Here is a 22,320-nt window from a genome sequence, read left to right as displayed (position 1 = left end):
GCTTTCGTTAGATTTTCCGCAGATATTCGTTGGATTTCGGAAATTCGGCTAATCAGGTCTGCTAGATAATCTTTATATGATTCGATTTTACTGCAGTCTGGAAATTGAGTCGGACTACGGGTTTTTCTTCCATACAAAATTTCGTAGGGTGTGAATTTCGTAGCCGTGTGTACGGTGGTATTATAATTTAGCATTGCCATTGGGATGTATCGATCCCAGTTACTGAATTTATCTACGTAAGCCCTGAGGTCGTCGACTAAAGGCTGGTGAGATCGCTCCAAGGCTCCATTCGATTGTGGATAGTAGGAAGAGGTTGTTATTCTTTGAATTTTCAGCGCTTTGGCAAGTTGTTGGATTAATTTGCTTATGAATGAGGTGCCCTTATCTGATAGAATTACGCGAGGGCACCCATAAAGGGCAATATAGTGATTTAATAGGGCATCTGCGACAGTTACTGCTCTGATATCGGGGAGAGGAACTGCTGCGGCTGCTTTAGAAAAATTGTCTTGGATCGTTAGGATGTGTAAGTTACCGTCAGGGGTCATAGGTAGAGGCCCTACCGTATCTATACTAATTTTTTCGAAAGGTTCAAAGGGTGTATCTGTGATGGACATAGGTTGTTTGGTCTTTATTCGCGTGAGTTTATTTTTCTGACAGATTTCGCAAGCTCGAATGTAATTATGGATATTGTCTTTCATTCCTGGCCAGTAATATCTTTCGCGAATACGCCAATAAGCTTTTACTACACCTTTGTGGCCCCCTATTAAACTGTTATGATTTTCTTCTATTATTTTTGTTCGTAGGGATTCGTCTGGTACCTCGACATTTCCTTCGCACAAAGTAATTGTTAGTGGGCAATCTCCTAATTCGTGTGATAAATAAGCTTGGATGTTAAGGTTGTCGAACTCGTCTCCTTGTTTTGCACAGCGGAGTGAGTGAATGTCATGTTTGTGCATCGACTGTCGAAGATTTCTCAATCCTTCGATCAGGTCGATTGGGTCTAGTTTTTCGAAATGTTTTGTCTTGACAAATACCGTGAAGATTTTACAACGACCTAACTTGGTGACAAATACATCCCCTTTTGTAGGTTCTGAGGCATGAAGGTCGTCAGCATTTATAAATCTTAAGTCGCGGAGCAGCTTCGCTACGGGTTTTGTTATTTCGCAGTCGGCTGCTAGAAAATGTAATAAATGGTCTCGGGCATAGGTAAGCCCATCTCGGCTGGTTGTAAATTTTATTTTTATATCGGGACCTTTTTCAGCTATACTTTCGCCTGAACTAGAGGGTGAAGATATTTTTGGTGGATTACGTCGTTCGGCAAAGATATTTTCGGCTTCTTCGAAAGTTGGAGGGTCATAAGCGATGAAGGGTGGTCCAAATCGGTGTTTCCCGACATCATCCCCCACTGTTTTATTCCCGCATGTTGTTAACTTATTATGGGTTTTATCCGACTCGTGGGATTTTTCCGAGTTATTATTATCTGGTGGATTGATTGATTTAATCCCTTGTGGTAAATTATTTATTTGTTCTACCCGTTCTGGTTCGATCAGGGTGTTATTTGCGTTGGACGGTTCAAGTTCGATTATTTCTTGTATTCCCTTGCCGTGTTCGTCTACGATTGAGCGGCTTGCGTGGTCATAATGGATACCCATGGCCGCTAGTTCATCAGGGATGAGAACTCTTCCGAAGATTGGGGTTCGGGGTTCTGGACCGTCTCTTAAATATCCAATGAATCGGCGTTTAATTAAGTTTTGTGGTGTTAGAGGATTTTTATTTATTTGGTTTTCATTTTTGTTTTGTATGTTGACGACGTTTTTTGTGTCAGTAGTTTCTATTGACGTTGCAGGTTCCGGCTCTACGATGACGGGATGTTCCGTTTCGCTGAGAATTTCATTTTCGCTTCTTTCCGTATCTTCTGGGCTGATGTCGCTGCTTGATTCTGCTTCGAGGTCATTGTTGTTGTCTCTAAGAAACTCGTCGACATCTTTTCTACTTCCTCGTCTTTCTCTTTCTTCGTCGTCCCCCTCTGGTCCCGTATCTGGTCGGGTAATCGTGGAGGGTCCGGGAGTTGAGGCTGGTAAGAAAACATTATCGTCCCCCTCTTTTTCGTTTGCTGTTGATTTTGTCTTAGGATCTTCTGTAGTTAAATCAAGGTCGCTATCTTCAAAGTAATTTATTTTGGGCGGAATTCGCGTTTTTCCCATTTCCCTTTTTCTAAGATGAGAAGCAATTGTTTCTCTGACTTCGGGGGCGCTGTTGATTCTTGGTCTATTTTTTGATCCGAGAGGGCGACCAGGGCGCTTGATCGATTGAATTGCTTCTTGATCTGAGAGTATTTTATGTGATTTTATTATCGTAGTATTATTCGTGATGGACAGTGCTAAATAATCATTTTCGGTAATATTATTTGATTCGTTTTCTAAGGGCTCGGGACGACCTTCGGGGTTATATGAGAGTCCCTCCGCGTATTGTTCCGTGATTTTGTGGCGAACAAGGACATTAAATTTGTATCTGCTTAATTTCGACCGCCATTTAGCTTGCCTTTCGGTGACAGTCGTGCTGTCTCTTAGCCAGGCGACACAAGGGCTACTGGTTATTAAAGTAAAATGTTTTTGGAGATAAGGTCGAAATTGTTGAATGGCGTAAACTACTATAAGGCATTGTTTTTCAATGTCAGTGTATCGGGTTTCGGTGACGTGAAAGACACGTGAGACACATGACACTATTTTCTCTCCGTCTCCTTCTAAGTCATCGTCCCCTTCTGTCGTCTGCTGACTGAGGATTCCGGATATTCCTGAGTCTGACGCGCTGACTGCTAGGATGAAGGGTTTATTGAAATTCGGGTATTTGAGGAATGAGTCCACGCAGAGGGCATTTTTGATATCCTCGAATGCCTTTTGCGCTTCTTCGTTCCATGTGAAGGGCTTAGTTTTTCGAGTAAGATCCGTTATAGGTTTAGCCCTTTCAGCGAAGTTTTGTATGAATCTTCGGTAGTAGTTTGCAAGTCCCATAAATTTTCTGGCTTCTGTATGATTCCTAGGTCTCGGGGCATTTTTTAGTGATGAAATCTTTTTCGGATCTGGTTTTACGCCTTCTTTCGTTATTACGTGACCTAGATAATCTACTTCCGGGCAGAGAAATTTACATTTTTCGGGTTGAAGGGTGAGACCAGCTTCTCTCAGTCTATTGAATAATCTTTGAACTCTCACCCCATGTTCTTGTAGAGTTTTTCCATAGCTGACTAAATCATCGATATAAATAAACAATTTTGTCCCTTTTAATCCGCTTAAGGTAGAGTCCATCATTCGTTGGAAGATAGATGGAGCGCATTCTAGTCCAAAAAGCATGCAACGATATTCCCAGTGCCCGTCTGGGGTAGAGAACGCCGTTTTTGATGCGTCTGCGGGGTGCATTGGGATTTGGTGGAAACCCATGGCGAGATCAAACACGCTGAAGTAGTTAGCGTCGCCTAATTGGTCTAATATATCGATAATTAGGGGTAAAGGGTAGGCATCCCCTCTTGTAATTTTATTTAATTGCCTAAAGTCAATAACCATTCTATATTTTTTTATAGAGGGGTCATTTGATTTTTTTGGTACGATCCACAAGGGTGAGTTGTACGGAGAGTTAGATTTTCGGATTATTCCTTGTTTTTCAAGATTTTCGACCTGCCTGGCGATTTTTTCCCGATGTTCTGGGGGTAATCGATATTGTTTTATTCTCACCGGTTCGTTGGTGGTGGTTTCTATCCGGCAGGTGAAATTCTTGGAACGACCAAATTTATCTCCGGGGAGGTGAAATACGTCGTGATTATTTTTAATGAGATTCTGAACTTGTTCTTTTTCTTCCTGATTGAGGTGATCTACAGGTATTTTCTGGAGTAAGATCTTCATACGTTCTTGTTTATCTATTACACGGTTGGAGTTTTCTATAGAAGGGTCATCGGATTCATTCCCTTCTGAGCTTGGATTATCAAATTCGAAATCCTCGAGTGTTTGAGGTCCTATGTCGATGTCAACCGGGTTTGCATTTAGGTTAATGATCATGCACATGGCGTACCCGTCATCTACCTTGACAACAGCCTCTCCTCCGAGTACTCCTTTCGGAAGGTTCATTCGCGGGAGGTATCCCTCTCCTTTTTCGAAACTTTGGATTGGTACTGCTACTGATACTCTCATCCGAGGTGGCAAGATGTAGCGGGAAGAAGGCTTTGTTTCAAGGCTAAAAGGTGTTGGTTTAGAAGGGCAGGACAATATAACTAGGGTTTGGTCATCGTAAGAGATTTCAGCTTTTTCGGCTTCGAAAAAGTTGTTTCCTAAGATTCCCACTCCAGGGAATGGTAAATCTTCTAAACAAACTTGAAATTCTACGTCAATATTGAGGATTTTTAAGGTGGTTGTTCCTAACGTTTCGAAAGTGCTATCACTGAGTCCTCGGAATCTCCTAGCTTTTCCGGTGTCGATAGTTATTTCGGGTTTTAAAGCGGATGCATTGATGAGGCATACATCCCCCCCCGGTATCGATGAGGAAGCGCTGATAATTGCCTAGGAGGGAGTTACACGAAACGTATATTTTTGGCCCAGTTCCTAGAGCGAGGACCTGTTTCTCTGGGAACTTTCTTGGGTTAATTATAGGGATGGGTTGTATTGGTTTATTTTTCATTACTAAGGTGTTCCAGTAAAATGAGATAGTTACGCGTTCTCGAATAAAGAATTCATTTCCGAGTGTGGCCTTATAGCCTCCGGGTGGTTCCGGTACGAGATGGAAAGTAATTTTTGTTCCGAATATTTTTAAGTTTATTGAACCTGTTATGGGCATTGAGCTAGTAGCGATGTCTCCTACTACTCCTGTATTTTCGATGTTACAGAGGACTTCGTCGCATAGTTCTTCGATGCAGAGTAAATTGAGGTCGGAGCCGGTGTCCAGGAGTGCGTTTACCCTTCTATTACGAAATGCTGGGCTTCGTATGTGGACCGTGGGGCCTTTTCCGGTCGTTAGACATTTTGGTTTGTCCTTCCCTGGGCTCGTAACTTTCCTGCCGTCATCAATGGCGGGTTCTGCTGAGCAAGTAGGGGTTTTACGTTGTTCGGGTCGGTTCGTTGTTCCATTCTCGGTTGAGTTATCGTTTCGTTCGTTTCTGGATGGTGTTCTAGGTCTGGCCTCTGGGAGTTTTGGAGGATTGGTCGGGGGTATTGAATTTGAAAGCCCCGATATGGACCCCTTTAATACTGATGATAGCTGTTGGGGTTCCTCGAAGGTGTAATCGGAGACGGGACGGGCATACTCGCCATTGCCTCCTGTTGACGAGCGCCCGTCTCGTTTAAAGGGTCGTAGGCGTCTCGTCGTTCTCCGTTAGGGCAAAAAGGACAATTACAGACTACCGAAGGGTCCCTTTTATGTCGTAATTTGGCTTCTTCGGAATCTTCGTCGTCTTTGAAGCGAACCGCTCTTTTAGTGGGACTATTTACTCCAGGATGATAACGATTTTGATTAAAATTTAGAAAAGTTCTAGGTTGATAGTAATTTTGATTTCTCGGTGTGTATTGTGGGTTTCGTTCGGTTCCAAACGCGAAAGTGGAGCCTAAAATCTGCTGTTCCCTCTGATAATTCGGACCATAGTAATTCTCTTCATAAGTGTCAGGGTATGGGTCTTCATAGTAGTTCGTCGGATGTACTAGTCTATGAGTGAATGTCTCTGGGACTTGTCTGTATTCGTGGTATGATAAAGTGCGAGGGAATTCGCGATAATTACCTCGGTCATCGTAGTCACGAGAAGATCTCGGCATCTGTGGATAGTGTCTATTATCGTCTTGTCCCGTTTGTCTGTGAAATTCTACGGAGGGCGGTAGGAATTCGCCTGGTATGACTCCGTCGTCTCTCATTGCGCGTCTACGGTCTGGTCTTCTGTACGCGTCATTTTCGATGGCCTTGTACATGTCGTCTAATGTTTCGGCTCTTCTCATTTTACATAGGCATCGTAAAAAGTCTGGTAAGTATTCGTAGAAAGTAGTGGCCGCTGTCTTTTCGAAAGTTCGTTTTACTACAGCCCTATCATCTTCGGGAGCATTAAGTTCGATACGCCGGACCATTTCGCTTAACCGAAAATAGAAATCTTCAATATTTTTAGATTCTTTTGGGACCGCAGCAGCTAGATTTTTCTGCCACGTGGTGTATGGGTCGCCTCTTTTTAACTTTCGCCCTAGGATTAGTAAAATATCTTCAACGGAAGCTAGTTCTGCATGTTCTATTAGTCTTTTGGCTCATCCATATAATTTTTGTGCTACGCGGCGAGCGAAAAAGCCCTGGTTATCAGCTGGAATGCTGGGTAACCAGTTTCTTACTATTCCGTCAAATAATTCGAATTCTTTTAACGCGGTGGGACCCTCTCCGTTAAAATACGGGAGCGCGTCATGTAATTCTTTAGCGAGTGTTTGGATTTGGGTATTGAGGTTTTCCTCGTTTATAGAGGTATCAACGCGGAAGGTTCTTCTTTCCATGGCTCCAAACGGGAAATCGTTAGAGCAAGGCACGAAAAACGTTCCGGCTTCGTCCTCGAATGGTTCCACGATTATTATTTGATTAAATCGTCTTAAATTTAGCTATTCTGTGTAAGAGGGGTATTTAAAGAAGGGTTACAAGGGAGGTTTTGTTCAAGAGAAAAAAAAAAGGAAAAGAAAAATTTTGATTTTATCTAATTTAAATCACGATGTATTTTTATTCGGTCACTAGGTAAGTAGGTCAACAGCTGTAGAGTACAATAACACGAAAGAAAGATTAGTTATTGCGGTGTATGGTTACCGAGTGACGAGTTCGGTAGTGTAAGGAAGTGTTGATAGTTGAATTTGTAGTAAACAATTTTACGTTGAAATGGGACGATTTAAATGCCCTTAATCAAGCCAAAAGAATTTTAACTGATTTAAATAAGTAATTCCCGTGTTCAACTGAATATTCAATGAAAGATATTAAAAGTAGAAAGAATAAGGTTTAGATTTTCGGATGAATCTATTTGCAATGGGGATTTAGAGTTGGTCGTGTAGGTGGGTTTAGATGAGTTTTAATAGGGTTTTGGGTTTGTCTAAATTTTAGTATTTTTTCGTAAGTTTCCGGGGTAGCCTTAACGTTTTCTAGGATTTTCAGACCGTTAGCCTGATTGACGACTACCTTATTCGCGGGTTCCGTATCTTCTTCCCAATATTTAGTTTCAATGAGAGGACGGTGGTATATTCTGCCGTTAACGAAATCGGAATGTATCTTTTTCAGATGGTATCGACAGCCCCACCGTCTACTCTTTCTATCGACCCTTTTAGAATTTCAAAAAAAAATGATATCGGTTTCAACCCGAAATAGTAAGATTATTCGAAAATTTTGAATCGCGAGATTATGATTTGGTCGATCAATGATAAGGGATTATAGCTTTCTTATGTTTAGTGTGAGTTAGTATTACAATTATACAAATATTAAATTTTGTTTTATACCCTTGTGAATGTGTGGTCAAGAGAAGGTGCTAAATTCAAGCACACTTCCCAAGAGTTGTGAGAGCTTCTTTCGCAAAAGAAAGTGCTAATTAAAGCACCTTTCTAGTACTAGGAAACTTCTGTGAGAGTTTTGTCAGAGGAGGTGCTAGATTCACAGCACACTTCTCTTAAAATGTAGTGTAAATGTAAGGGATAAAAAAAAATTTTCAAAATTTCGAAATAATTAAAATTTAATGTTGATATTGCTAAGTTAGCAAAAAAAATTTTTTTTTTTTTTTCGATACCGAGTTCAAATAAATTTTGCTGAGAGGAGTTGAGATTGCAAATTCCGTTTGGCGTTGACCAACTCGGGTATAGACGCGTCAGCGAATTCTTTTTGCGATATTTTATCGTCTAAAGAACAGTATATTAGTTCAAAAAAAAACGATTGCAAAACGATATTACTTGAGTTCTATAACCTTTTGAAAAAGAATTCCGGACAAAGGAAATTTTTGCAAAATATAAATTTTATGAAATTTAAAATACGTCGAAATATAAGAGAAAATTTTTCTAAGACTCGAATTTCGTTCTATGATAAAATTGCAGTTTTACACAGAGAATTTTAATTTTTTTTTTATTTAGATAAAATGAATAACGAACGAAAGTTGTTGGAGTCTTTAAAAAAAAAAATATTTTCCCCTTTTTTTTTTTACTTTCGCCCTAGGATTCTACAACTATTTTTATTTGCAAATTCGGCGAAAAAAAAATACTTCTAAATTTAAATAATTTCTGCTGACCAAGAATGTTGGTGCAAGTCCGTACAAGACAAGCCGCACCTCGAATAAAGAAACGTAAGCGAATTCTTTATTCTGATGAAAATAATATCTATGATATAGTTAAATATTCAATAACTCCTTTGAATAAAAATAGAAATATGAAGAAAAAGCAAATTTTATAAAATTTCGGGAGTTATTGGTTTATATAAAGTTTAAAGAAAAATTTAAAATTTTGAGAATAAGACGAAAATGATGAAAAAGGAAAAAAAATTTTTTGAAAAGTTTTAAAATTTCAAAATTGAACACAATTAGACTTGAATTTATTTAGACAGTGGAATTTAAATAGAAAATAAAAATAGAAAAGAAAATATTCAGAGATTATAAGATTTTCTCAAACAAAAGTTAAATAATTTCGTATTCGAATCCCAGCCGCTGCCACCAGTGTTCTTTATGTTATGTCCAAGGGCGTTTTTAGAGCGGTAGCGTAAACGGTGGAGGTTTGGACTAACAGTTTAAAGAATACGCAACGGAGGTTTTAATTCCGTTGTTTTAATTATTTATGTGGGACGTTTTCGAAGTACGAATTTACCACGCCTTCATTTGAGACTGTCGGATTTTTATGAGACTAGATGTTCTTACTCTCTGCAGGAACTTTATTGATGGTCAGATCCGTGGTTTTAGGGCAGCCGTTAGCGCCTGTTCCTTGATTGGGCCCTTTGGTTGGTTCTCGCAGCGGATGGAGTAGGATGGATTTGGGCTGCTTATATTACGGGCTTCTTATTTTATGAAATGACTTGTTGAAAACTGATTTCACTTTTATTGAGATTTATTTTTATAAACATTAAAACTTACACTTTCACAAATCGATTTTTAAGTAATTTAATTTAATGAATTTTAGTAATTTAATTGAGCTAACGTCCTCCAGTCCCCCGTAGGGTAAAGTGCGCAAATTTAGCTTTTAGAGATATTTTATTTAAACTTACTGCCCGGATTCTCGCCTAAGTGCAGAGCAAATTAGAACTTTGAGATTCCGGTTCTCTAGATTTTTAAAACTAATAACTAATACATGGCCTGCTGGTTGAACCGAATCTGAATTCGTCTTAAGTGCAGTGCAAATTAAGATAAGTGATTTTTACAAGGCACGGGCCGGTCAAGTAAACGCGGAAGTCGAATTACTTGCTCAAAGACCAATACGTGGCCTGCCGGTTGAACCAAGTCTGAACTCGTCTTAAGTGCAGCGCATATTAAGATGAGGGACTTTTACAAAGCACGGGTCCGTCAATTAAACGCGGTAGTCGAATTAATCGCTCAAAGACAAGGCGTTGGCTGTTGATCGCCTTTTTAAATACTCGCGGTGCTGAGATTGCAGAAGTCCCCGCTAGTCAACCAGCAGTCGCGTAGCTTATATTTTATTGTGGCTTTCGCGCATGGAGAAGTCTTCCATCTGCGCGGGTGATTTAAATTTAAAGAAAAAAATTTTGGGGTGGACATAATAAGTACATCAAATTTGCTACAAAACTGTATAAGAACGTTAGTTGTCTTCGAAATGACTCAGAGTAACAAGCCTCATAAGTGATATTTTCATAATTTTTCAACTGTATTTTGTAAGTTATTAACGATAGACGACAAATATCAATTCAAAATTCAATACTATATTACGTACCTCTGCCAGTGGAGAAAGCAAAGTCTCAGATCATATGTAATTGTTGGCCAAGGCGAAGCCAAGATTGAACCATGTGATCTGCGGCTTTTCTATTTACTGGCCAAGGTCAGTATACTATATTTCTGTTCGACAGAGCCAGAAAGCGGCAACTTCGTTTAGCGCAGTAACCCGAAAGTTCGCGCTCTCTGGCTGTAGAATTAAAAAGTATATTTAATCCTCGACAAAGTTAGCCTAGATTATTTTTTTACGTTGTAACTTACTTAACAAGGCAACAAATATTACTCTTATTTATTTTGTTTTTGGTCTATTAAGGTAATTTAACCAATCTTCAAGACAACCATGATTAAGTAAACATAATAAAAATGATTTAACACGTTCCACTCCCACAAGATATGGTATTGAAAAATTTGGAAAACGGTTGACCCTGAAAGCCATCCCTGCAACTTCCCGCCAATTTTATACCTGAACGCTAGAAATTGCACTTATGACGTTTCTGAGCTGTTCGAGCTAAAAAACAAATTCTGTTCGTTATTTCCCAGACAGCATCCAAGTCAGACAGACTTCTGGAAGAAATCTTTCCAAAGACGTCCATAAGAAGTCTAAATATGATGTCTTAACGATCTCATCAATCAGAACTTTTAATCAAGAAGTCGACAGGAAATCTTTTGACAAACTTTGTAAGATTTCGAAAATATGAGCTCTTCAAGTAGTTTACTTACTGAACTCATAAGACATCAATAATATGAGCTTTTTTTTCTTACTTCATAAGATGTCATGAATATGAACTCTTTCATAGGTCTTTTTGCTGAGGTAGGATTAAATTGTAATAGCGGATGCGCATAACGATATAAATTTTATTATTATTTTTTATCTCTGTTTTAATATAACCTATAAGTGTATGGTACGTTTTCTGTTTACATTCAGCGTCAAATTGCAAAACTGTAATTTAGTGAAATCAATTAATTATATATAACTAGTGATTCCGTAATTTGTAGATTAAAAGTTCTAAAAATGATGTAAGTGCATATTCTTAGCTAATTAACATTTGACTGTGTATGACATTTCATGTTTTTATAAGTGATAAATTTGACAAATCATTCGATTGTAAAGGTAACGTACATATATATATATATATATATATATATATATATATATATATATATATATATATATATATATATATATATATAGATATATATATATATCATTATAAATATTTGAATTACTATATAGTTTTATAAAAACATGTAATATTTAATTATAAATCATTTAAAAAAAAAAAAAAGTTATAATTACCAGGCAGATCGTAATCTAATCGTTAGTATGATATTATTTCGCCTGATCCTTATATTAATATTACCAGTAAATTGTATAAAATTGACGGTATTGATTTTAATATTAATTCTTAATATTTTTAATCGTTTAAATTGCTTCAAAATGATTTTTAAACAAAATTTTTTTATTTAATTTTGACAATCAAATCTTGTATGAATTATATTGTTACACAAAATTGAAAATCTATTTTATCAAGTATTAACTAATAATTTTAATTGATTAATTTTTGTTAAATGACATAAATTACATAAAGAAAAATATTTCATAAATTGCTTCTCATTGTGCTTGAATCACCAATGAAATACTATAATATAAAAGTTGAGACTCAATTTTGAAGGATCTAATTCGATTATAAAACTAATTAATTACGAATTATTTGTCTAATTCAAATGATTTTTAAACGTCAAACCGATAGCCTAGAATAGTCATTATTATTAATAATGATCAGGATACATGTTTGAATTCATTGTTGATTGGAAAATCCTATCTCATATCCTAAGTTTCATATCCTAGAATAGCTATTATTACTTATAATAGTCAGGATACAAGTCTCTGATCCATTGTAGATCGATAAAAATATCTATCTCAATAAGATTAAAATTTTGAGACCCTAGAATAGTCAATATTATTGTTAATGATCAGGATCCATGTCTCATGTACATTGTAGGTGGCAAAAAGTGCCTATCTCAATAGATTAAATTCTCAAATCCTAGAATAGTCATTATTATTATTAATGATCAGAATAAATGACTTGAATTCATTAGCTTATTAACAAAAGCTTTATTTTAACTTTTAATTATTAATCGTTTAATTATGTTAGTGAAAATCATAAAATTTTAGTGTACTAAATGTTTCACTACTTTTGAATTTTCAAAATGTTCTAATTATCTTATTTTATAAAAAGCAATTGATAATTTAAAATTGTTTTAATCAAAATGAAATCTAGATTTCATAAGTGAAAATGTAATTGAAAATTTTAGATTTAATTTTAAAAATGAAAATATTTTAACGTTTAGTTTATACTCACATACTATTTTCGAATAAAGTTCCTTTCGATGGAACAATTTATCAGAGTTGGGATTTCGGGATTAAAATTCCTAATTTTGATCCAGGCGTCCTTTTTAACTAAAAATAATTTAAATATTTCAAATTTGTTCTTGATCTAATAAGAATCGAGTTACATAATTTTAAAATTGAAATATGATTAATAATCATAGCTGTCAAGATTTCTGATAAATATTAAATGTTTCTGGCTTAATCTGGTTATTTTATAATCTTTAACCTTTGGTATTTTATTTTATTTGCAATCATTCTTCTCAGGTAAGTAATTATTAAAATTACTTATCCTGGAGAACTTATATATTAAAATCTTTGAGGAAGACTTTTGCCATTTTCGAAATGGTTGTGACATCGACCTCAAATTTTTGGGCTACAAAATCGAGTACAGTAGGTCCGGGCTACCATCTGCATAGATCCACGATATCAGTGGACAGCAGTAGTGGGAAAATTATGTGATATTTTCACGGTTGAAATAGAAAGTCGTATTGCATCCATTTTATCGGCTACTCGTATGTCTTGGATTGTTGTACGTCTCTTAAAATTTGAGGAAGAGTCAAGTTATCGAGAAAAATGGTTAGAAGATCAACTTCAGTAACAAGCTGCAGTGCCCGTATTTGAGGTAGGATTGGACCACCATCTGCATAGATCCTCTCCTTCGAGGACAGCAGTAATGGAAAAATTAATCATCTCCTTGGGTGATAATTGTCAAGGTCGAAATGGATAGTCGTTATGCATTCATCCCATCAGCTGCCCAAATCGGTTTTTGCAAAATGTGTATGGTAATTTTTATTATTCTATGGCGGTAACGATATAATTCGTTTACCCACGAAATAACGCCAGATTCAGCTAGTAGAACGTTATTAATTAAAATGATTTGATTTCACAATTTGAAAATTTTATAACCGACATAAGTCGGGAGGGCGCCAAAAATCAAGCTAAAAACTGTTTTATTTTGAGAGGCATTCGCAATGACCTCTCATTTTTGATTTACTTTAAACAAATGCGATGTTAGCGTTACATCTCAGGTTTAGAATAAGTAATTTGTTAATTTAAAATTTACAATCTCTTTCTGTTCATATCGAGTCACTGTTTTAGAGTCGTACCGCTTTGTGTAGCGCTGCCACTCACTTAAGTCGGTAGGGGTTACATTATCGCAAATTTAAAATTATATTCAAATCAATTAATTAATTATTACCCGAGATATTTCATAACGGAAATACCTCGAGATGAGAGATTTCTGGAACTTCAACGCAGCCCAGTAGACTAAACAGTCTACGTTTTGGGATTTGGACTGCGTTGATGTTCACATAGGGTAACCTAAGATGCAGCGTCGCTAAAAATTATTATAAAACTCATTGTAATTATTATTGTAATGGACATTCTGTCTTCAAACTTCATCTGGAGCAGTCAGTCCGAGGACTTAGCAGAGGAGCAATCTCTGCTGGTCCGAGGCTGAACCTATCAATTCCTTTTTAATAAACCTATTTAATTCGTAATCAATTAAAATGGATACTTATTAAAACCTTCACCCAGGGTTGAGAGCGCTTATCAGCATTCCACCCTGGTTCCTTTACCTAGAGCGCGAGCCAGCGTTCGGGTATTCGATCCAAAAAATATCCGAACTATTACCCCCAGGGTGAGAGCGCTTATTAGCTGTTCTCACCCTGGTGAAATCGCCCAGAGCGCTAGCCAGCGTTCAGGCACTTTACCCATTACCTACCTGTACGCAGGGAAAACAAAAGTAAAATATCAAAATATATATTTTATAAATAAAAATAAAATTATTATAGTATATAAAAAAGGTACTTTGCGGAGGAATCAATGACAAGACCCACCTGGAGTCTATTGACATCCTAACGAGGTCAAAATCTGAACATAAATAAATTATTTAAATGTAAAAATAATTACACCCAAAATTTGGGAACATAACAATACCATTAGCCGGATATTTCTATTTTTGAAAATTTCATGAAATCATTACAAACAAATGAAAAAACTTCTATGAATTTTAACCACATGGTCCTGTTCATCATTTGTATAACGAGAGCTCCAAAAATAAAAAAAAAGATTTATAGATACATATTTTAAACTTTTATAAAAGATTTTATGAAAACGTCAGTCTACAGAAAATTAGTTCATCAGCAATTAACCAACTTAAACAAAAAAAAAGCTAAAAATTTTTTATCTTCCGCTAAGAAAATTGAAAGTTTTAAAAAATCGGGAAGTTATTGGTTTCACCCTGTTTTTCGAAAATCGAGTTCTCATCAGATCTTAACGTTATAAGGTCCTATGAAGCTTCCCTGAATATTTTCGTAATGATGTCAGTATGTCTGTATGAATGTGTGTGTGTGTGCGTGCGCGCGCGCGCGCGCGTGTGTGTGTGTGTGTGTGTGTGTGTGAGAGTATGTAACCCTTTTATAACTTTTGAACGGTTAAACCGATTTTATCGCGGTTGGTGCCATTCGCAAGGGCTTTACGAAACTTAGATTTCAAGAAAGTTTGAACCGATTCAGACTGATAGAATTAGGAAAATTTAGTGAAATCAAAAAAAAAATAAGAAAAAAATTTTGTTCAGAAGTGGTTTTTTAGAATAACTTTTGAACAGCTGTACTGATCAATTCCAAAAACGAATCCGCTCTCAACCTCAAAAAACTACGTCGATTGCTGCCAGTCCGGTTAAAATCGGTCTATTCGTTCAAGAGATATCGTGAACGAAAAAAAAAAACCGAAAAAAGTGTTTTTTTACATAAATTCTATATTTATTTTCGGATCGTTTCTGGTGAAATATAATAATTTTTAGAGCTCGAAAAATTGCGTTGATCGCCGCCATGAACGTAGAAATCAGTTGATTGGTTCAAGAGATATCCTCGACAAAATACTTGGATACAAGGATTTTTTCAATATTACTCCGACATTTTTTGGAATAACTTTCAAACAGCTCGACCAATCAATACTAAAAACTAGTCAAATTTTAATTAAAAAAAAACACGTCGATCACCGTCGGTCTGGTCAAAATTTGTTCATTCATTCGTGAGTTATCGTTGACGAAAGAAAACCGAAAAAGGTTTTTTTCCAGAATTACTCCGAAATTCTTGGTTTGATCAAACTTAGCTTATAGATTCTTTATAGAGCTTAAAAAATTGCGCCGGATGCTGCCAACCCTGTAAAAATCAATTACTTTATTCAAACGTTACTGCAGTTTGAAAATTTGAAAAATTGTGTTGTATCAAAGTTTTATCAGACTTTTGAGCTCGAAGAGCTCAAAAGCATAAAAAAGTTGTCCCTCTTAGCTCAGGGAGCATAAAATAACACAAAAATTGTATTTTTGAGCTCGGAGAGGTCAAAAACTTCATAAGTGCAGTTTTAAGCACTTGATATAAAATTAGCGGGAAGTTGCCCAGATGGCCTTCAGGGTCTACCGTTTTTGTAATTTTTTTTAGGTGGGGATATATTCTTTAAAGTATTTAGTTGATACGATAATTTATTTAGATTTTCAAATGAATATTGAATCTGATAAAAATAAGATTTTGTGTTGCATACTTTACTTAGCGACAACGCTTACGCACCGAAACTCCCGCGCAATGCCCAATTTTTAATGTTGAATTAGAATTTTAAATAATGGAGATACAACTCCGCGAGTAGAGACTTATTTTACTCAAATTTTCTCCTATTTTATGATCTTTTGTCAAATTTGAAATGTCTCTAATAATTTTAAAATTATAACTACATTATGGAGACTACCTGTTTTTTTTTTCGTTTTTTGTTTGTAACGAATGAAATTTTTAATGGCGGGTGAATTAGAAAATAACTCTTTCTTAGAATCGTATTCTGAATCCAATGCACCATTCGCCATATTTTTAAGAGGTTCGGATTAATTTTTCTCGACTAGACTATCTTGTCAGTTTTCAGAGAAAACGATTAATGCTACTTTTAGTAAATTTCAGTCATAATAATAAAATATAACTAAGACTCACTGAAAATAAGGACTGTTCAGCACTAATACCGGTACCTTCCCTCAAGCTTCCCTCAAGCTTGCGTAGGTTTTCTTACAAATAGAATTATTTGTTAGTCTTGAAAAAGACTAATTAGTTAAGACTACGTAGTAGTCTTGAGATGACTTGTTAGTCACACGCTCTTTAACAAGAGCCTCAATTATTTGATGGCCTTGAAACAGACCGGTGTCGTTAAGACTACGTAGTAGTCTTGAGAAGACTTATTCTCACTCTCAAAATGGGAGTGAGGAATAATTAGTTCTGAAAAGAACTGTTTCAAGGTTAGCCCTCAAAAGGACTGTTTTGATGATGCTCGTCAGGAGTTAGCGTAGCCGAGATGATCCAAGTTGGCTCAATTGTTGAGTCGCGGATATACAAGCCTTGCACGCTTGGTATCCGAAACACTGCACTGTATAGTAAGCCTTGCTCGCTTACTGTAGATATTTCAAATCAAGACTGTTGGCTTGATCCTTCTTCTTTTTCTTCTGCTTCTTCTTCTTCTTCTTCGCTCAGTGGTTAGAAGTGAACTGTGCTAGCAGGTCTCCTCGCTTCCTCTTTTAAACAGTCTTGTGATTTGAGAGGGGATTGGATTATGTGAATACATTGGCTCGCTAGCTCGATGGACTGAGTGGGGGTTTCGAAGGTAGCGGCCCAATGAAAATTTAGAATAATTTCCCACTATTTTACTAGAATAATTTTCTATTAGCTCTCTCGTCATGGTCCGCGCTTTTTTCAGTACCTGATAGTTTGAGGGTTTTTCAACATTCCCCCCCCCCAATTCTGCAGGAATGCAGAATTTTAATCGGATGACTCTTGATGAGGAGCTAGTGGGAGAAGAGCTAACTTGATAATTGGTCTAGTGAGCGTTGTTGTGGCTGTCTTGAGAGTGACTACACGAGTAAGTCCATCTTTCCCAGGGTGAAGTTGAATTACTCTCGCGAGAGGCCATTTTGAGGGAGGAAATCTTTCGTCAGTTATTAGCACTAAAGACCCTATTTTGATATCGTCTTGTTGATTGCGCCACTTTGAGATGGACTGATGTGCAGATAAGCATTCTGCTGACCATCGATTCCAGAATTGTTGGAATCGTTCCTGTATCCTTTGAAATTGAGATAATCTTGATTCGTTCATGGAATTTAGAGATGGCTCAGGTATGGAGTTGAGCGCAGCTCCTCGAATGAAATGGCCTGGAGTTAAGGCTGAGAGATCTTCTGGATCATCTGATAGAGCACTGAGAGGTCTTGAGTTAAGTACTGCTTCAACTTGTGCTAGGAGAGTAGAAAAATCTTCAAATGTGAAGCTGGTTTCTGATATTGACGATTGGAGATGACGTTTGACAGATTTCACTGCAGCTTCCCATTTTCCTCCCATGTGAGGTGCTCCTGGGGGATTAAATTTCCAATTTGTACCATCATTAGTGAGTAGATGTTGAAGCTCTTTTGATTCTGATGTAGCCTTGGAGAAGAGACGTTTCAATTCATTGTCAGCTCCTTTGAAATTAGTTCCACAATCACTATGTAGTGTTTTGCAGATTCCTCGTCGACTAGAAAATCGTTGAAATGCCTTCAAGAAGGCTTCAGTTGAGTAATCTGAGACTGCTTCAAGATGAATTGCTGACGTTGAGAAACAGACGAAGACTGCTATCCACCCTTTAAATTTCTTTGCACCTCTTCCTTGAAATGTCTTCAATGTGATTGGTCCAGCGTAATCAACTCCAGTTGTTTCAAAAACTAATGATGGAGTTACTCGAGATGACGGTAGAGGAGCCATGAGTTGTTGTGTTCGGACTGCTCGGATTCGGGCACAGACTAAACAGTGTTGGATAAAAGACTTGATTGGAGCTCTTCCTCCTAATATCCAACATTAACGTCGTAGGTACATTAGTGTAAGTTGAGTTCCACCGTAGAAGGTCCGGGCATGAGCATCTGCGATGAGAAGTTCAGAAAGTTTACATTGTCGAGGTAAGATGGGTGGGTGCTTGCTGTCATGATCAAGTTGAGAATTTTGAAGACGTCCTCCAACTCGAAGTATACATTGATGGTCTAATCTTGCAGTTAGTCTAGAGAGGGCATGCGATTTTGCTACGGGTTTTCCTGACATTATGGTGCTGATCTCGGATGAGAAGTATGCTTGCTGAGTTGCTTTTATCCAAAATAGTTTTGCTTTCTCTAAGTCTGCAGGTCCAATTGGAGATGTTGATACGTTCGAGTTGGGGATCCACTTGAAACATGAGATGACTCGTTGACATAGTGCTGTTATTCGTAGTAACTTGTTGAGGTCTTTGTGAAAGGTTTTTACACATGGAAGATCTATCAAGTCCCAGATTGTTGGTTGTATTACTGCTGTTAATGAAATGCCAGGTCGTTCTTCTAGATTTTCTGTTGGAGATGGAGCTACTGAGAATGGACAATATTCAGGAGATTGAGCTAACCAAGGTGGACCTGTCCACCAGAGATGATGACTAATTAGTTGAGAGGCGTTTAGGCCTCTTGAAGCACAATCTGCTGGATTGAGTTTTCCTGACGTGTATCTCCAACAGGCGTTTGGAAGTGTTTGATGAATAGATGAAACTCTGTTTCCAACGTATGCTTTCCATTTCATGGGGTTATTTTTAACCCATGCAAGTGTTATTGAAGAGTCGGTCCATAGAAATACGGGGACATCTTGGAGTTCTAATGTAGATTGTGTATGCTTTATGAGATTGGCGAGAAGTACAGCAGCTGAAAGCTCTAATCGTGGAATGGTTAGTCGCTTGATTGGAGCGACTCTAGTTTTTGAGCAGACTAGAATGACTTTCGACTTTCCTTGACAATCAGTGATCCTGAGATAAACAACAGCAGCCATTGCTAGCTGGGATGCATCGGAGAATCCGTGGAGTTGTACCGAATATGAATTGGATTGCAGATTAATCCATCTTGGTATTCGAAGTTCAGTTAACTTTGAGATGTCTTCTCGAAATTTGGCCCATTGATTTACTGTATCAGGGCAAAGTTGATCATCCCAATCAAGCTTCTCAAGCCAAAGTTGCTGGAGTAGAATTTTTGCTTTAATGACCACTGGAGAGATGAGGCCGAGAGGATCGAAGAGTTGAGCGACTTCTGAGAGAATTGATCTCTTGGTTATTACTGCACTTTCTGATATGGAGCTTTGAAACGTAAACTGATCATGAGTTGATGACCAGGAAAGACCCAATACCTTTGATAATGATTCATCAAACGTGTGAAGCGATGACTTGTCCTTGGATTGAGATGTCGATGGAATAATAAACTCTTGTGTGTTGCTTTTCCATTTATCTAGTGGAAGACATGCTGAAGCGCACATGCTGTTAAGCTGTTGAGCTATTGTGTTGAGCTGGTCAATTGAATCAGCTCCACCTGAGATGTCATCAACATAACTGCCTTTTAGGATTGGATCAACTGCTAATGGGTAACTTTCCTTTTCATCTTCCACTAGTTGGGATAATGTTCTGCAAGCTAAGTATGGTGCTGATCGAGTTCCATACGTAACTGTTTTTAGTTGATATTCTTGGACTTCATTCTGTTGGTTGATCCAGAGAATTCGTTGTAAGTCCCAATCATCCTGATGGACTTGAATCTGTCGAAACATCTTGACTATGTCAGTCATGAAGATGAATTTGAAACGTCTGATGAACAGCAATACGTCAAATATATCTCTTTGAGTTTTTGGACCAGCATGCTGAATGTCATTGAGTGATACTTGTGAGGTGGTTTTACATGACCCGTTGAAAACGAGTCTGAGCTTTGTAGTAGTGCTTTGTTCTCGGAGAACTCCATGGTGAGGTAGGTAGTAGACTTGTTTAGGTTCAGGGGCATCCTTTGGAACTGCTACCATGTGGCCTAATGTTTCATACTCTTGCATGAAGTCCATATACCGTTGTTTGAGAAGTCCGTCAGATTCCAGACGCTTGAGAAGTCATTTCAAACACCGATAATCAATAGCTCTGGAATCTCCTAACTGTGAGATTTCAGCTGATAGTGGTATTCGCACTACGTAGCGCCCTTCTTGGTTTCGTGAGAGTGTGCTAGTGTAATATTCTTCACATTGCGCTTCTGCTAAACTGAGAGATGGCTTTGTTTGATTTGGTACTTCTTCCTGAACCCAGAATCTTGTGAGGGAGTCTTGAAGCTCATCGTTTGTCACAGTATGAAGAGACCTGAGAGGGAGATTTCGTGCTTGAGATGATGCTGGTCCTAGTGATTTGAGGCAGGATATGTGCTCTGATATGGACTTGTTTATGTGAGATGCAAGACTCAATGGTTAAGTTCGTTTGACCAAGAGTTTTGCTTGAAGACTGATTACCCACGCCTAGGATTGGTATCACAGCGGCTAGTTGGTTGAGTTTTGCTTCTTTAACTAGCTTGGCTGAGACTAATGTCAATTCTGATCCTGGATCGATGAGAAGACGAGTTGTATGTTTTTTCATGTTAGGAGACACTACTAGTGCTTTGCAAGTAGCCAGGATTACTGCAGTTCTTGTGTTAATTGCTGATAAAGCTATTGCATTTGCCTGAGCAGGCAATTGCTCTGGTTGAGATGACTTGGAGATGTCAATTATCTGAGAGGACTGGTTTGCCTGAGCAGGCAACTGCTCGGGTTGAGATGACTTGCTGATGGTAACCTTTTGAGATGACCGCTTATATTTGGTGATGTTGGTATCAGTTTGAGATACTCTTGATCTGAGATGTCTTCCTGGCTTGAGATGACTGCGTGGGTTTCGAGATGACCGCTGCCACCGTCATTGTGGAGCTGGCTTGTCTTCGGTTTGAGAAAGTTGAGATAGAGATGATAACTTTTCAGAGAAGGCTGCAAGAGATATTGGTTGTTCCTTGGGTTTTGTAAACAAGCCGTGCAACAATGTGTGATGGCGCTCTTTACACAGCTTACAAGTTTGAGTGTTACTGCACTTGTACAAGTTGTGCCTACCTAAGCAGTTGTAACACAACCTCTCGGTCTTGACGAACTGAAGTTTCTCAGCATCGGGCTTCGTTGAGAAGTCTTGACAGAAGGCAAGGTAATGATTCTTGCCACAGTACTTGCAGGTGTTGTTCAAATCCTTCACCCATGGCTTTGTCTCAGCTTGAGATGACGTTCCAGGTTGGTCTAAGATGACGTGATGTACTCTTGATGGTTGAGATGGCCTAGTGTCTGGTTTTGTCTTCTTTAAAGCGGTCTTGGATTGCTCTTCGATGCTTTTCAGAGCTCTAGCAGCACCAGTTAGAAAATCAGTTAACTGTTCTAAGGATGGATACTCCGTTGCTGACCCAAGGTGCATTTCCCAATCTTCACGAGTCTTGGGGTCTAGATGGTGTGTCATGAGATGTACTATTATTGAATCCCATTGGTCAACTGGAAGTCCGAGGGCTTTCAGTGAGTTAGTTGATTCAGAAACTACATTGAGAAGTGCATTGAGAGTAGCTGATGACCGAACTCCTGGCGTCTTCAGGCGCAAAAGCTTATCCAGTTGGGCTGCGATGAGAAGCCTCTTGTTTTCATACCTCTTGACAAGCATGTCCCAAGCTACTTGAAAAGAATCGGCGGAGATCTTGATGTTGGAGATGAGACTTGCAGCATTTCCAGAGAGGCTAATTCGGAGATGAACAAACTTCTCTGCATTTGAGATGGCTGTGTTTTCACCAATTAGTGAGACGAATAAATCTGAGAAGGCTCTCCAATCTCCGAAGTTACCAGAAAATGGTGGAATCGGAATCTTGGGCAATGATGATGGTCTGACTGCTGTACCTCCCGTTAGACTTACATTGGCAAGGGTGGATCCGCTAGGAGGGTTAGCTGCTTCTAGCTCCGATATTCTTTCTTCCAGGGCAGCTTGGATATTTACAACGCACTGCATAGCCGTTTCGTAAGCGTTGTTCTTGATATACGGATCGTCTGATGGGATCTCGACCTTAGATAGGATGATTTTTTCGTGCTCAGCTTCAAATTTTTCCCAGTTTGTCTTGAGCATCAGCAACTTTGCCTTGGCCACGTGAATATTGAAGTTGTGGTGAGCTTCTGCCTGGACT

The 22,320-nt window shown here is 38.1% G+C and overlaps 1 protein-coding gene across 3 annotated transcripts in view; it reads left to right on the top strand.

The window, feature by feature from the left end:
- LOC141533489 (uncharacterized) overlaps positions 1-22,320 on the top strand; it is a 135,221-nt gene that overhangs the window by 83,007 nt on the left and 29,894 nt on the right. The gene's annotated exons all lie outside the window — the stretch shown is intronic.

The sequence above is a fragment of the Cotesia typhae genome, unplaced genomic scaffold (assembly GCF_013202065.1).
Source record: "Cotesia typhae breed Kobodo isofemale line unplaced genomic scaffold, CoteBio_Ctyphae contig_9, whole genome shotgun sequence".
Taxonomy (NCBI): domain Eukaryota; kingdom Metazoa; phylum Arthropoda; class Insecta; order Hymenoptera; family Braconidae; genus Cotesia; species Cotesia typhae.
The sequence above is the reverse complement of the archived record's forward strand: the minus strand, read 5'-3'. Positions and strand labels throughout refer to the sequence as shown.